The sequence below is a fragment of the Chiloscyllium plagiosum genome, unplaced genomic scaffold (assembly GCF_037043375.1).
Source record: "Chiloscyllium plagiosum isolate Xiang-an unplaced genomic scaffold, Cpla_swu_hap1 HiC_scaffold_4, whole genome shotgun sequence".
NCBI lineage: Eukaryota > Metazoa > Chordata > Chondrichthyes > Orectolobiformes > Hemiscylliidae > Chiloscyllium > Chiloscyllium plagiosum.
The window spans coordinates 10,943,099-10,955,865 of record NW_028270142.1 but is presented as its reverse complement, the minus strand read 5'-3'; the positions used below and the strand labels follow the sequence as shown (position 1 = coordinate 10,955,865).

At 41.5% G+C, this 12,767-nt stretch overlaps 1 protein-coding gene across 8 annotated transcripts in view; it reads left to right on the top strand.

The window, feature by feature from the left end:
• Positions 1-1,107: 1,107 nt before the first annotated feature.
• The window catches only part of ncoa2 (nuclear receptor coactivator 2), a 309,391-nt gene continuing 297,731 nt past the window's right edge, over positions 1,108-12,767 (top strand). For all 8 annotated transcript variants that reach the window (XM_043689194.2, XM_043689197.2, XM_043689193.2 and 5 more), the window contains exon 1: positions 1,108-1,238. The gene's annotated coding sequence lies outside the window, so the exon portion shown is untranslated. The remainder of the gene's footprint in view (positions 1,239-12,767) is intronic.

Below are 12,767 nucleotides of genomic sequence, written 5' to 3'. Positions count from 1 at the left end.
ATAGAGAGAACCTTATACAGGTTATGGAGACATCATGGCCCGATTAGAGGGGAATGAGAAAACAGAGAGAAAAAAATATTGTTGGAGAAACTCAGCAGCATCTATGTGGAGGTAAAGAGAGAGAGAGAGAGACAGCAGAGTGAAAGCTTTTGAGGTCCAGAACAGGAGGAATGGTGTCAGCCATAAAACAGAAAGAGGACAGTTTTCAAGGAAAGACAGTCCCACACAGCTGACACCTTCCCCGACAGGTGACAAAGGTTTTATTTATTTATTGTGAAGGTGAGGGCTTTTTTAAATTCTGCATGGGACTTTTCATCAGGGCTTGTAAAGAGAAGAAAAATGAAAAGGAGGAAGAAGAGTAAAAAAGGAAAGAAAAGGGAAAAAGGAACAGAGGGGGAAAAGAGAGGTGAAGGGAAAAAAGAGAAAAAATGGAAAGAGGAAAAGAGAAAGAGGGAAAAAGACGAAAGAAGAGAGGAAAAGAGAAAAAAGGAAAGAAAAAAGGAGGAAAAGAGAAAGGGAGGAAGAAAAAGAGGAAAGAAGAGAGAGGGAAAGAGAAAAAGAGGGAAAGAGAAAAAAGAAAATGAGGAAAAGAGGAAGAGGAAAGAAAAAAGGAAAAGAAAAAAGGGAAAAAAGAGGAAAGAAAAGAAAGGGAACAGAGAAAAAAGGGAAGAGAGGAAAGAAAGGGAAAAAAGAGGAAAGAAGAGGAAAAGAGGGAAAAAACAAACGGAAAAGAGGAAAGAAGAAATGAAAGGGAAAAAAGAGGAAAGAAGAGAGGAAAAGAGGGAAAAAACAAAGGGAAAAGAGGAAAGGAAAAAAAGGGAAAAGAGGAAAGAAAAGAAAGGAAAAGAGAAAAAAGAAAGGGAAGAGAGTAAAGAAAACAAGAGAAAAAAGAAACAACGAATAAAACCAAAGAAGGAAACAAGGGAGAGAGAGGGAAAAAAAGGAAAAGAGGAGCATGTTCCGTCAACGTTGTTGTCGTCGTTTCCCGGTCGGTCTGCCGGGCGGCTCCATGCCCGTCCCGCCTCCTCCTCCTACTACCCCACCCCCCTGTCACTGTCTGTGTGTGTGTCCCTCCCCCCTCCGCTCTCTCGGTTGTGGGAAGTTGCCATTTAAATACACACGGAGCATCATGGCGGACAGTTGGGAGAGTCCCTCTTCACAGACGAAGGTCAGCCCGACGGTGAAGCGCTGCTCCTGCTGACCGACCGACCCACCGGCCGCCCGCCCGTTTCCAACCGGTGAGTAGGCAGCTTCCCGGTAAATCGGGCCGGACAGCTGATTTTGTGTTTTTTTTTGTTGTTGCTTTTAATGTTTAAAAATAATGACATATGTGCATAAAAATATTATTATTACCTGGGGCTGAGAAAGACGGGGAGGGGAGAGGAGGAGGCGATGGCGTGGGTCCGTTCGGACAACAGTCGGCCCGGGGTCGGGCGGGGAGGTGCTCTCGTGCAGCCGGTTTCACTGCTTTCCACCCCCCCCCCCCCCCAAAATAAAAGAAAGTGAGGGGGTCGGGGGGGTTCTAGAAGCTTCCAAGTCGGCGTTCCGACTGGAACTGTCCAGAGGGTGAGAGGACCCCCCCCTTCTCAAACCCCTCAACTTCTCTGTCGAGGTGACTAAAGTGTGTTTGTTTTTTTTTGAAAAAAAAAGACCTGCAATGTCCTGCGTTTCGTGGATGTTACTCTTGCGCGCGCGCGCGTGTTTTTTTTTTGTTTTTTTAATTATTGTTAACTGCTTGTTCTGGGGCTAGGAGCCGCTGCCGAGAGGGAGGGAGCCGCTTGGTTTCTCATTAATTGGGTTAAGGATTTCTTCCAAAATGCGAGATTTTGCTTTTGGTTTCTCAACCTAACTTCAACGGAAACGTCCGGCGCGGCGCCGTTGATGGGCGGCCGGTCCGACCAGTCGGAAAGCCTCCGCTGCTTCGGCGCGGCGGTCTCGGCCAATCGCCACTGACGGTGCTGGGGGGAGGGCGGGGCAAGACTTTTACACCCCCCCCCCCCAGGGGGGTTTAAAGTTCGGTTGCGCTGTCACTGGTTCATCAACAGTCGTGATAAACACCATGAGCTATGGGCCCAGTGCGCAGGCGCGTCGACCATATTCGCACTGCCTTTCGGGAGATGTAGTTTGGCAGGGTGGTTTCCTCCCCGTGCTTGTGTTGCCGGTTGGCGACGCTGGACTACAGCTCCCAAGTACGCTAGTTTTGGGGAGGGTGTGATTCTCCCCGACGCATCCACCTCCGAGTTTCCCCCTGTTCTCTCTCTATCAGCTTGCCAACCCCCATTCCGTCTGACTCAGACCCTCTCACCCTCACTAGCTCCTGACCAGTCTGCCCCGTTGCCTCTCATTCCCTCCCAGCTGCCTTTGCCTCCCTTATACCCCACCTCTCCCCTCACCCAGCTCCCTTTCTCTCTTCTCCCGTCCCTCAAGTTCTGTCACCTCTTAATCCTCTCCCCTCACCCAGCTCCCTTTTTCTCCTCCCATCCCTCAGATCCCCCACTTCTCAACCCCCCTCCCTCAGAGCCCCCACTTCTCAACCCCCCTCCTATACCTTGCTCTTTCTTTCCTGTCAACCTACTTCTCAATCCCTCCAAACCTAGCTCCTTTTCTCCCCTCCTGTACCCAAGACCCCCATCTCTCAAATCCCCCACACCCCTCAACTCCCCACACTCAGCTCCCTTTCTGTACCCTCTTGTCCCCTAGTCTCCCTTTCCCCAGATCGCCTACCTCTCAAAACCCTCCCCTCGCTCCCTTTGCCGTCCCCTCTTGCCCCCCAGGCTGACCCCTCCCAAGTGCGCCCCGCTTCACATCTCAACCACTGCAACCCCACCCCCTGATACAACAGTGCTTAAAACTGGGAATAATGGCAGATTCTGGGCAACTTGAAAATAACTAAACATGGTCAATCTACATTCAGCAGCGTAAAGCTTCTTTAATTCCTCCTTTTTATCATATGCCCACCAGGCACCACATTTCTATTTGTTGTTGAAGTTTTTTGGGGGGTTTCTTTTGCTCCTTCATCAGTGTGGTGGCGAGTGTTCAGAAACGAGAAGTGGAAAGCACTGGGGATCTATTGCAGAAAGGCTGCGAAGCTGTGATTGCAAACTTTCTGTCCCTTTCTCCTTTTTTCACATTGCAATTTGGAAGTGTTTTCTTTATTGCTGATATAAAAGAAATGTTTCTCAAAAATGTGACTGACTTTGTTTGGATCCACAATTATGTTTAATTGTTCACAGAATTAATCATTGAACTGTCAATGCAATGCAGAACAGGAACAGGTCTTTTGGCCTGACAAGCCTGTACTGATTCCTAATCCTTAACTTGCTACTTACTGTCCATGCGTGATTTCTATCCCTCTGTTAGCCTCCCATTTGTGCTTCTGTCAAGATATGCCTTAAACATTGCTAATATGCCTGCTTCCACCACCACCTCCATTATAGACACTCTTATTTATTTGTGAGATTTGGGCATCACTGGCTGACCAGCATTTTTTGCCTGTCTGAGTTGTACTTGAGAAGCTACTGGTGAGCTGACTTCTTGAATCACTGCAGTCCACCTGCTGTGGATTGACCCACAATGCCCTTAGGAAGGGAATACCAGGAATTTGATCCAGTGACGGTGAAGGAAAGACGATATATTTCCAAGTTAGGATGATGAATGGCTTGGAGGGGACATGAAGGTGTTTTTTTTCATGTATCTGCTACCCTTGTCCTTCTAGTTGGAAGTGGTCGTGGGTTTGGAGGATGCTGTCTAAAAGGCCTTTTTAGAATCTTGTAGATAGTGCACACTGCTGTGACCCACCCATGCTGAAAATTTTGATACTGTGGCTTGGACCTTTAGTTTAGGTTTAAAAAAAAGTAAAGGTGATTTAAGTTGCTGTAGTGACTGACTTCTCTTTATTCATGAATTAATTTTGCACAGGCCAGAGATTTATTTTGGGCTGGTACTGTTTTGATTGGCTTCATCAATGCTGTAATTACCAGCTAAACTGTCAGTGGGTTCTCCCTGTAGAATTTACTAAAGCTATAATTATTCAGGACCCATTTTATTGCTTAGATTAGGGGAAAAATTGGTTCTTTTGCCCGAAACGTCGATTTCGAAGCTTCTTGGATGCTGCCTAAACTGCTGTGCTCTTCCAGCACCACTAATCCAGAAAAATTGAAAATCTCTCAACACCAGGTTATAGTCCAACAGGTTTAATTGGAAGCACACTAGCTTTCGGAGCGACGCTCCTTCATCAGGCACAATCACCTGATGAAGGAGCGTCGCTCCGAAAGCTAGTGTGCTTCCAATTAAACCTGTTGGACTATAACCTGGTGTTGTGAAATTTTTAACTTTGTACACCCCAGTCCAACACCGGCATCTCCAAACCAGAAAAATTGGTTTACCTACCTACCTTGCACACACTTTTAACACGTTAATAGCCAATAATTTTCAAAATAGCCATTAATTTTAATACTACCAAATATGTCAGTACCCTGTACCTTCTTTCTTTCACCCACGTGTTGAAACAAATTTTCTAAAATTTGTAACTTTAAAATGTGTATCCTACTTAACAAATATGACTGACATAATTATTTATGGTACCGAAATGTTCTATATTGGTGAAAATCAGAAATTGCTGTTCCTAAGCCCCTTTGGAGGATGACACCCCAGATAGATACTCTTTCCTCAACTCATTCCTGAACTCTCTTCATTTGCTGTACATCTTTCCTGTCAATGTTTGTATAGAAATTGAGCAAGTACTTCAGATGCAGTTCCACATGACTTATTCGGTTGCATTACTAACTTTAGTTTCTCTCCATTTGTGAGTGTTGAACTCCAGGCTTAATTGAACTACCTATATACTCGTTTGCCTCAATCGTGATCATCTTTCTTTATAAACTATACTTTTACCTCTGACTAATATTGTGACTTTTATCTTTTTTTTTCCTGTTGATCAGATATACCTAGATATCTCTTTGGTTTGCTCCCAGTTTTGTCAACCATAAACTTAATTAGCTTGATCAATATTCCATTTCTGTATGTAACAGTAGCTCCAACACTTGACCCTTGGGACTGCATCAGTGATTAGTTTTCATTCTGACATGTGACTCTTTGTTGCCCAGTTGTCAGCTACAGTTCAGAGTTAACATTCTTGCCTGTAGATTGTGTTGCAGGTTCATAAAACCTGTCTCCTTGAACAAGCTATTGGTTACATGTCTTAATGTTTCCGTCTTTGGTTAGGTGTCTGACTTTGTTTCTCCATCTGTGATGCAGTTTGTGAAGTTTTACTATGTTAAGTTGCTGTGTAAATTTAATTAGTTATTAGAGATGCCATTTGTTGAATGAGAAATTTCAGCAAGCTCCACCTGAGTCTCCTGTGGATGCAAAAGACCCAAGGCTCTCATTTGAAGATAAGCAAGAGGTTTGGTATGGACCAGGCCAGACTACCTCAAAACATTTCAAGAAAGTAGCTCAGACCCTAACTTTGCTAATTGTTTTAAGCAGGGATAGCACAGATATTGCAGGAGTGATGTAGCTGGTCAAACCACTTAGTTTTAAGCTAAACAATTTACTTACAAGATTGCCGAATGAAACACACAAACAAAAGAGAACAGAATATAGAGTAACTTATCTGAAAACCCAACCGGTTATACTAAATTAATGATGCTGTTCCCAATACTTAGAACAATCTTCATTAAGCCCCCCTTGGTTCAAAAGGTAAAATCAAACACACGGTCTCACAGGAGAGAAGTCAGTGAGTGAGTATACCAGCCTGGACCTGCTTCTTTGGGTCCAGTGGCTTCACAACACCACTGCTTGCGAAACAAACCAAACCAGAGAAAGCTGAGCTGGGAGAACTGACCACTTCCCTTTCGTTGTACAAGTGATTTTAAAAAAGACTTGAAAGCCTTTTTCTGAGGCACCACCCGTTAGCTATAATCAAACTGGCCCTAAAACAAGGTTTCCTTTTTTTAAACATGACAAGAACGTCTGTATAACAAAAAGTACTTTCTTGGACGTAAAATGCTTTAGGATGCTCTGAGACCATGAAAGTCCTCAAAAAGGAAATCATTTGCTACTGTTCTGTGTGAATTATTCTGTCATTTGGGGCTATGCCAAATGTCGTCTTGAAAATCAAGATTAACCTAGCTTGATCCATTTAGCTCTTTAACCTCCTTAGAACAGTCAATTCTCCCAAGCGTAACTTGGTTTCTTATGATGTCCTTTTCAAATGAGATCTTATTTTATCCATCATTATCTCCCAAACTTACTGAAGAGATTTTCAGTCCTCAACAATTCCTCCAGCAGCTGCGTAAAGGAACTTGTCAGCTTGGATCCTGTTTACCTTCAGATTCAGAGAAAAATCTACAAGGCTTTCCAATCCCTTTTCATTGTGCAGTGCTTTCTGTTGTACAGAACCTTGTTCAGACCCTGCCCTACTGGTAAGGTACAGATCAGCTGTTGTCAAATACAGTGGCTGGCACTTGTTCCTGCGTTTCTTTCAGAAATAGTTCTTGGGAGGTGGGATGCCAGCTTTATTATCCATCTTAAGTTGCCTCCAGAAGTAAGCTTTCTAAAATATGGGGCAGTACAATTAATAGTAGGTCTATTTAGAAGACAGTTTCGAGTCAGCCTGGCTAGGGTCAATTATAGGCCTGATTGGTTATGTTTGGGAGCTATCTTTCGTGGATGATGCGAGTGTACCAGTTGGGTTTTAATGGAACTCCAATACTTGTGTCCACTTCATCAATCACACATTTGTGTTGTAAATTTAGTGTGAAAACTGTTATTGAAGTTCCTATTCTGCAGTGATTGGGTTTGAACCCCTGTTTTGTGTGTTCTGCAATTTGTTGCACATTTTTTTTCCTCCCTTCATGTTTCCACTTTCTTTCGTCCTGAATTTTTTTTTTTACTTTGTTTCAAGGATAGGGTCTCTGTCAATTTTTGGAAAAGATTTTTAATAAGCCCCAATCGTTCCTTTATAGCATTTCATTCTTAGCATCTACTCACCTGAAATGTAAATTTATAGATCAATTGAAAAATCATAATTCGGTTGTGACAATTCAAGTGTCCCTCTACCCTGGTCCATTCCTGCTCCGCTGCCTGCATTCCCACGGCATCTTCTCATGCAATTGTAGAAGATGCAATGCCTGACTGTGTACTTAGTTTCTCCTCATTATCCAAAGTCCCAGACACAACTTCCTGGTGAGGCAGCGATTTCCCTGCACTTCACTCTATTCATTCATCGCAATGTATCCTAGGAAACAAAACACTGTCACCTGTAAAATGCCCCTCAGCTTCCAGTTGCCTGCCACTTTAATACACCCATTGCGTTGCCTTGTCAACATTTCGTTCTCTGGTCTGCTGTTTTGCTCTAGCAAAGCTTAATGCATGCAGGATGAACAGTACCTGATCTTCCACCTAGGTACCTTGCAGCCTTCAAGATTCAACAATGAGTCTAACAATAACCATCTGTGTTCGTTAGCCTGCAACCTACACCCTTAGATCCTGTTTTGTATGGGTTGCTCCCAGTACAGTCAACCCATTTTCAAGCACTTCTCGTTAATATTCTCTATCTCTCTTGACTTATCATCAGCTTTTTAAAATTTGCTTATCCCTCTTGCTCCATTCTTTTCTCTGGGTGCCATCTCGCTGCAGTCTGTTTACCTGCACCCTGCAGCCTTGCTACCTTGTCATCAGCATAAATGCCACTTGATTTTCTGTTCTGACAAGGGTCTCTGAACTCAGTGTTAACTTTGTTTGTCATTCTACACATGCTGCCAGGCTTGCTGAGTTTCTCCAGCACTTTGATTTTGTTTCGGATTCTCAGCATCTGCAGGTCTTGATTAGTTAATGTGGGGTGAAGTTCCACTAATGCAAGAAATTTGAAACTGCATTAATTATGTTTTTATTTGAGCTACAAGAGAAAGTATTTTTTTTCCACTTAGTATGTTGTATTCTGTGGATGACAGGGTACTTGGAAACTTATTCCAAGGCTTCCAGCAATGTTGCATTGTAATAAGATTGATGTATCTGATTTGTGTTGACTCCTTCTCCTGTTTTTCTTTCTCTGTTCCAGAGTAAAATATTGTTTTGTCATCAGTTTTCCTCTCCCTCTTTTATACATTCCAACTTGGAAGTGTAGCAGAGGGATCATAGGTGAAATTGACTGTTTAAAATTTATTTATCTAACTTTTTTTTCTCTGATCAACTTTTTGGTAGATATTGTAATAATGTAGCAGTATTTTCTGTAACTGTGCATTCTTTGTGTGGCTGTTAACAGAACAGTTGGATTACCGTGTAGTTTTTCTATATCTGAAAGGCATATTCCCTTTGTGGACTTCAGGACCTAATGTATAAGAAGCTATTATTTTGTAATGCAGGCAGAAATGCTGAATCTTTTTCCTCTTGAAGGAAATTACTTATTTAACCTTAGCGCTGAATCTAGAAATTGGGAGAGTTATTTGCTCTTCGTAAGTTAAGAAAATAGACTAGTACTAACCAGCAAACTATATGTACCAACTTTGGCTTGACTTCGGGTGAGTGATTTTAAAGATACACAGGTCTCAGCTTCAAGGTCTATCTGATCTTATTTTCCTGTCTTTCCTCCTTATTTTTCAACACTTCCTGAAACTCACCTCCTTTCCTGGCTGCCACTTCATCAGATATATTAAAAGCCCTTGTGCCAGTTGGAAAAGTTCCTATTAATACACCAGGCATGGTTCCACAATCTACAAGCCCAGTTTGTTACATTGTGCTATAATTATAAATGTTTATTTTAATGTGGGTAATGCCGGTTATATTTACTGAAGAAAATGTGATTAGCCAACATTTACGGTACTTAAATCAGGAGTTTTTCCAGAGTGCTTGTGTACTATTTGTAACTACTTAGTACAATTCTTCACTCATGAATCTTTTTACCTTTTTTACTTCTGAATTATGCGATAAGCTGAAAGAAAACAGTTATGTAATGTGGATGCGTTTCTGGTATTTTCTAATTTTCCCTTGTGCTGCTGGATAATTCCCTGCTTTGGCGACCTCACGGCCAGCTTCAGCAGTGGCATCCTGTAGTCGGTCCATAAACCCAGATTGCCATGGAGGAAACAAAAGATCAACTTTGTCCTAACTTTGTCTCAATTAGTCCTTTTTATAATCTCTAACTAAAATGGTGCTGAATTGTGGCGACTAATACACATCTTACATAAATGTAAAGGACAATAAATTGCTATTCTGTTTTATTAGTTTGTCAAAGCACTGTACTGGGTTGGGAAAAGGAACACTGTTTTAACAATACTGCACCTGGGTGGATTGAGTGATTAAAAATGTTCTTGTACTAATCAAGATCTTAAATTTATGTGGCATAATGTGGAAAGCAGCAGTAAAATGAAGAATTGAGTAAAGTAGGAAACATGGTAGTTAATATGCAATCAACAAAGTCCTGGCCTAGTGGTATTATCGCTGGGCTGTTAATTCAACGCTCAGGTAATGTTCTGGGGATGTTAGTATGAATCCTGCCATGACAGATGGTGGAATGTGAATTCAATTTAAAAAAAACTGGAATAAAAAGTCTAATGAAGACTGTGAATTGTTGATTGTTGGAAAAACCCATCTCCTTCCTTAAGGGAAGGAAACTGGCGTCCGTACCTGATCTGACTTCAGACTCTCAGACCCACAGTAATGTGGTTGACTCTTAACTACCCTATGGGCAATAAATGCTGGCCGAACTATTGACACGCACACTATGTGAATGAATGAATAAAAAAAAGACCATGACCAGTGATTCAGTTTTGCAGTTTTGGATGTGAGGTAAATATTAGAAAGAACCTGGGGAAGAGCTCTGATTTTCTTCAAAATAGTGCTTCAGGTGTTTTAATATCCAACTGTTCAATGTCTCATTTGAAAGTTAGCTGGTTTGACACTCTGGAGCTCTGCAGTCAACCAAAATTTTGTGCTTGAGTTTCAGGAGTGAAATTTGAAACCACAAACTTCTAATTCTGATGCATGAGGGATATCACTGAGCCTTGGCACCATGGGACAGAGTATAGTGTGGGAAAGGTACAAAACTATTTTTCCAGAATAATTAAGTTGAACTTTGAACTTATTGCTGAAATATAATTAGATTAGATTACATTACAGTGTGGAAACAGGCCCTTCGGCCCAACAAGTCCACACCGACCCGCCGAAGCGCAAACCACCCATACCCCTACATTTACCCCTTACCTAACACTACGGACAATTTAGCATGGCCAATTCACCTAACCTGCATATTTTTGGACTGTGGGAGGAAACCGGAGCACCCGGAGGAAACCCACGCAGACACGGGGAGAATGTGCAAACTCCACGCAGTCAGTCGCCTGAGGTGGGAATTGAACCCGGGTCTCTGGCGCTGTGAGGCAGCAGTGCTAACCACTGTGCCACCGTGCTGCCCAAAACTGATTTTAAACCTAATGTATGTGTCGATGTATGTTTGCTGTATAATTATTCAGAACTCAGGCAAGCAGCTGAACAACAAACTTTGATTATTATTTTAGAATGTGGTGCACGATTTTAAATGTTCCAAAGTCTTAGCTTGTTTCTGTATTTATCATGTTTATCTTTCTAATTTAAGTGCATTTCTGCTTTTACTCCCATCAGAACAGATAGTGTAGATTCACATGCCCAGAAATAAGTAGTACAATTTCATAGAAATATCACAGAATATTTCCTTCAAAGATGTGTTGTAAATGTGAGAGAAAAGTTTTTAGATTTTTCAAAAAACTTATTGCATATGAAAATTGTAGGAAAATACAGCTAAATGCAATAATTGTGTTTAATGATCAGATCACTGAGATACTTAAAGTAAATTGGCAGTTTTACTGCAGAGCTTTATTTACTGTGCTGTTCCTTGAATTTCCATAACTATTATATATAGTGGTGTAGTTTACAAAATAGATGTTGCCAGTCATAAAAGTTTTCAAATAAAAGCAAAGTACTGCGAATACTGGAGATTTTAAATAAAAATTGAGAATGTTGGAGAAACTTAGCGAGAAACCAGTTAATATTTTGAATCGAACCAGACTTTTCATCAGAGCCTCTTACGGTTCAAAAATCTCTCTGTAGATGCTGCCTGACCTGAATTTTCCCAGCATTTTCTGTATTTATTATGCAAGTTTTCAACCTTGTTTAGTGGTGCAAAATCAAGAGGTTCTGCACTTATGGCTTTCACCAAGAATTGTTAATGCAATGTAGCTACCATTTCAGTTTGAATTATTGAGAGAACCATCATTTTGACAAAAAGCTTTTGGATGGATGTAGAATATGAAGTAGCACCACTGAAAGAAGAGTGGAGGTATCCTAAATAATGTTTATCCCTCATCCAACACCACCAAAAACAGATTAATCATCTTAATGCTGTTTGTAGATTCTCTGTATTTCAAAATTAGTTTATTCAGAATAAAACGTTCTGAGATGCCCTCAGGCCAGGAGAGGTGTGATATAAATTGGATTTTGTTTGCACTGTGTAAAGTCGTCATGAACTGCTGAGGCTCAGTAGCAGTAGATCTGTCTGGTGAGAGCTGAAACACAAACATCAGAATGGCACCTTGTTCACTGAGTCTAGACTGATTTTGTTTCTGTAGCATTGGAGTATTGTGATCAGGTTTACTTTTCCAGGCTGTTAAGGAGATGAAAATCAGCTAGGGTTCCCGTTCCTCACAGCAGTACACTGGTGCCTACCCATATCTATTGATGTTGAGGATAGGTTCAGACACCAGTTTATGTCGTCTTCCCCCACTCCCAATAAATAGTCTGTTTGGTGCACCGTCAAAACTATATGTTTTGGAAAAGACAAAGTAAAACTGCTGAGGTTCTGCAGCACTGTCTTTGTGAATTCCAAGAAAATTAAGGTGGGCTTCGGGTGAGGAAGAAAGCAGACCTTGGAGTTGCAATCCTTTTGAGTTTAAAGAATTTGTGGCAGTTCATCATGACTACACAGGTGAGAGATATCACCATTGATTCAAAATGTTAACTCTGTCCTTCACTAGAGATGTTGCTTGATCTGCCGAGAATTTTCAGCACGTTTTGTTTTAATTTGAGTTTTCCAGCATCTGCAATAATTTGCTTTTATATCTAGTGACCCTGTTGCCATGATGCATCCAATCATGGAATCTTCCAGCCCAGGAGGGCAGAAGTGCTTTGGCTCATCATGCCTGAGTCACTTCTTTGAAGGAGCTATTCAGTGAGTCCAGCCACCTCTATTTTTGTTTCAGATCCCCTCCTCATCCCTGCAAATATTTCTCTTCCATAAGTTTATCCAATTTCCTTTTTTGAAAGGTAGTATTGAATTTACTTTCACCAGCACATTTAAGCAGCACATTCCAGATCATCATAACTGTTTCACAAAAATAGTTCCCGTTTTCCCTCTGGTACCCATGGAACTACAAACACCACTCCAGTACTTCAGCCAAGTATCTTCTCAGTTCGCTTGCTTTGATAAACTAGCTTAGCCATTGAGGAGGACCCCGAATGAATGAATAATTGTGTACAGGTTTCAGAGCTGGTATTCAAAAACTTGAGGGCAGGACAAAAATAAACCAATGCTGCTTACATTCCTGCCTTTGAATCACGTATATAAAACAGTTTCAGTGGCATAACAATCCATTGTTCTGTGACTTATTACTCACCACTGAAACAACAATGTTTAATCTACATGAAGCTTATTGTGTAATTAAGTGCTAATGGAGTCAGGTGCCTGTTGACTGTTGCTTGTTGGAATGTTACTGTTTGCATAATATAGTAAAGTTCAT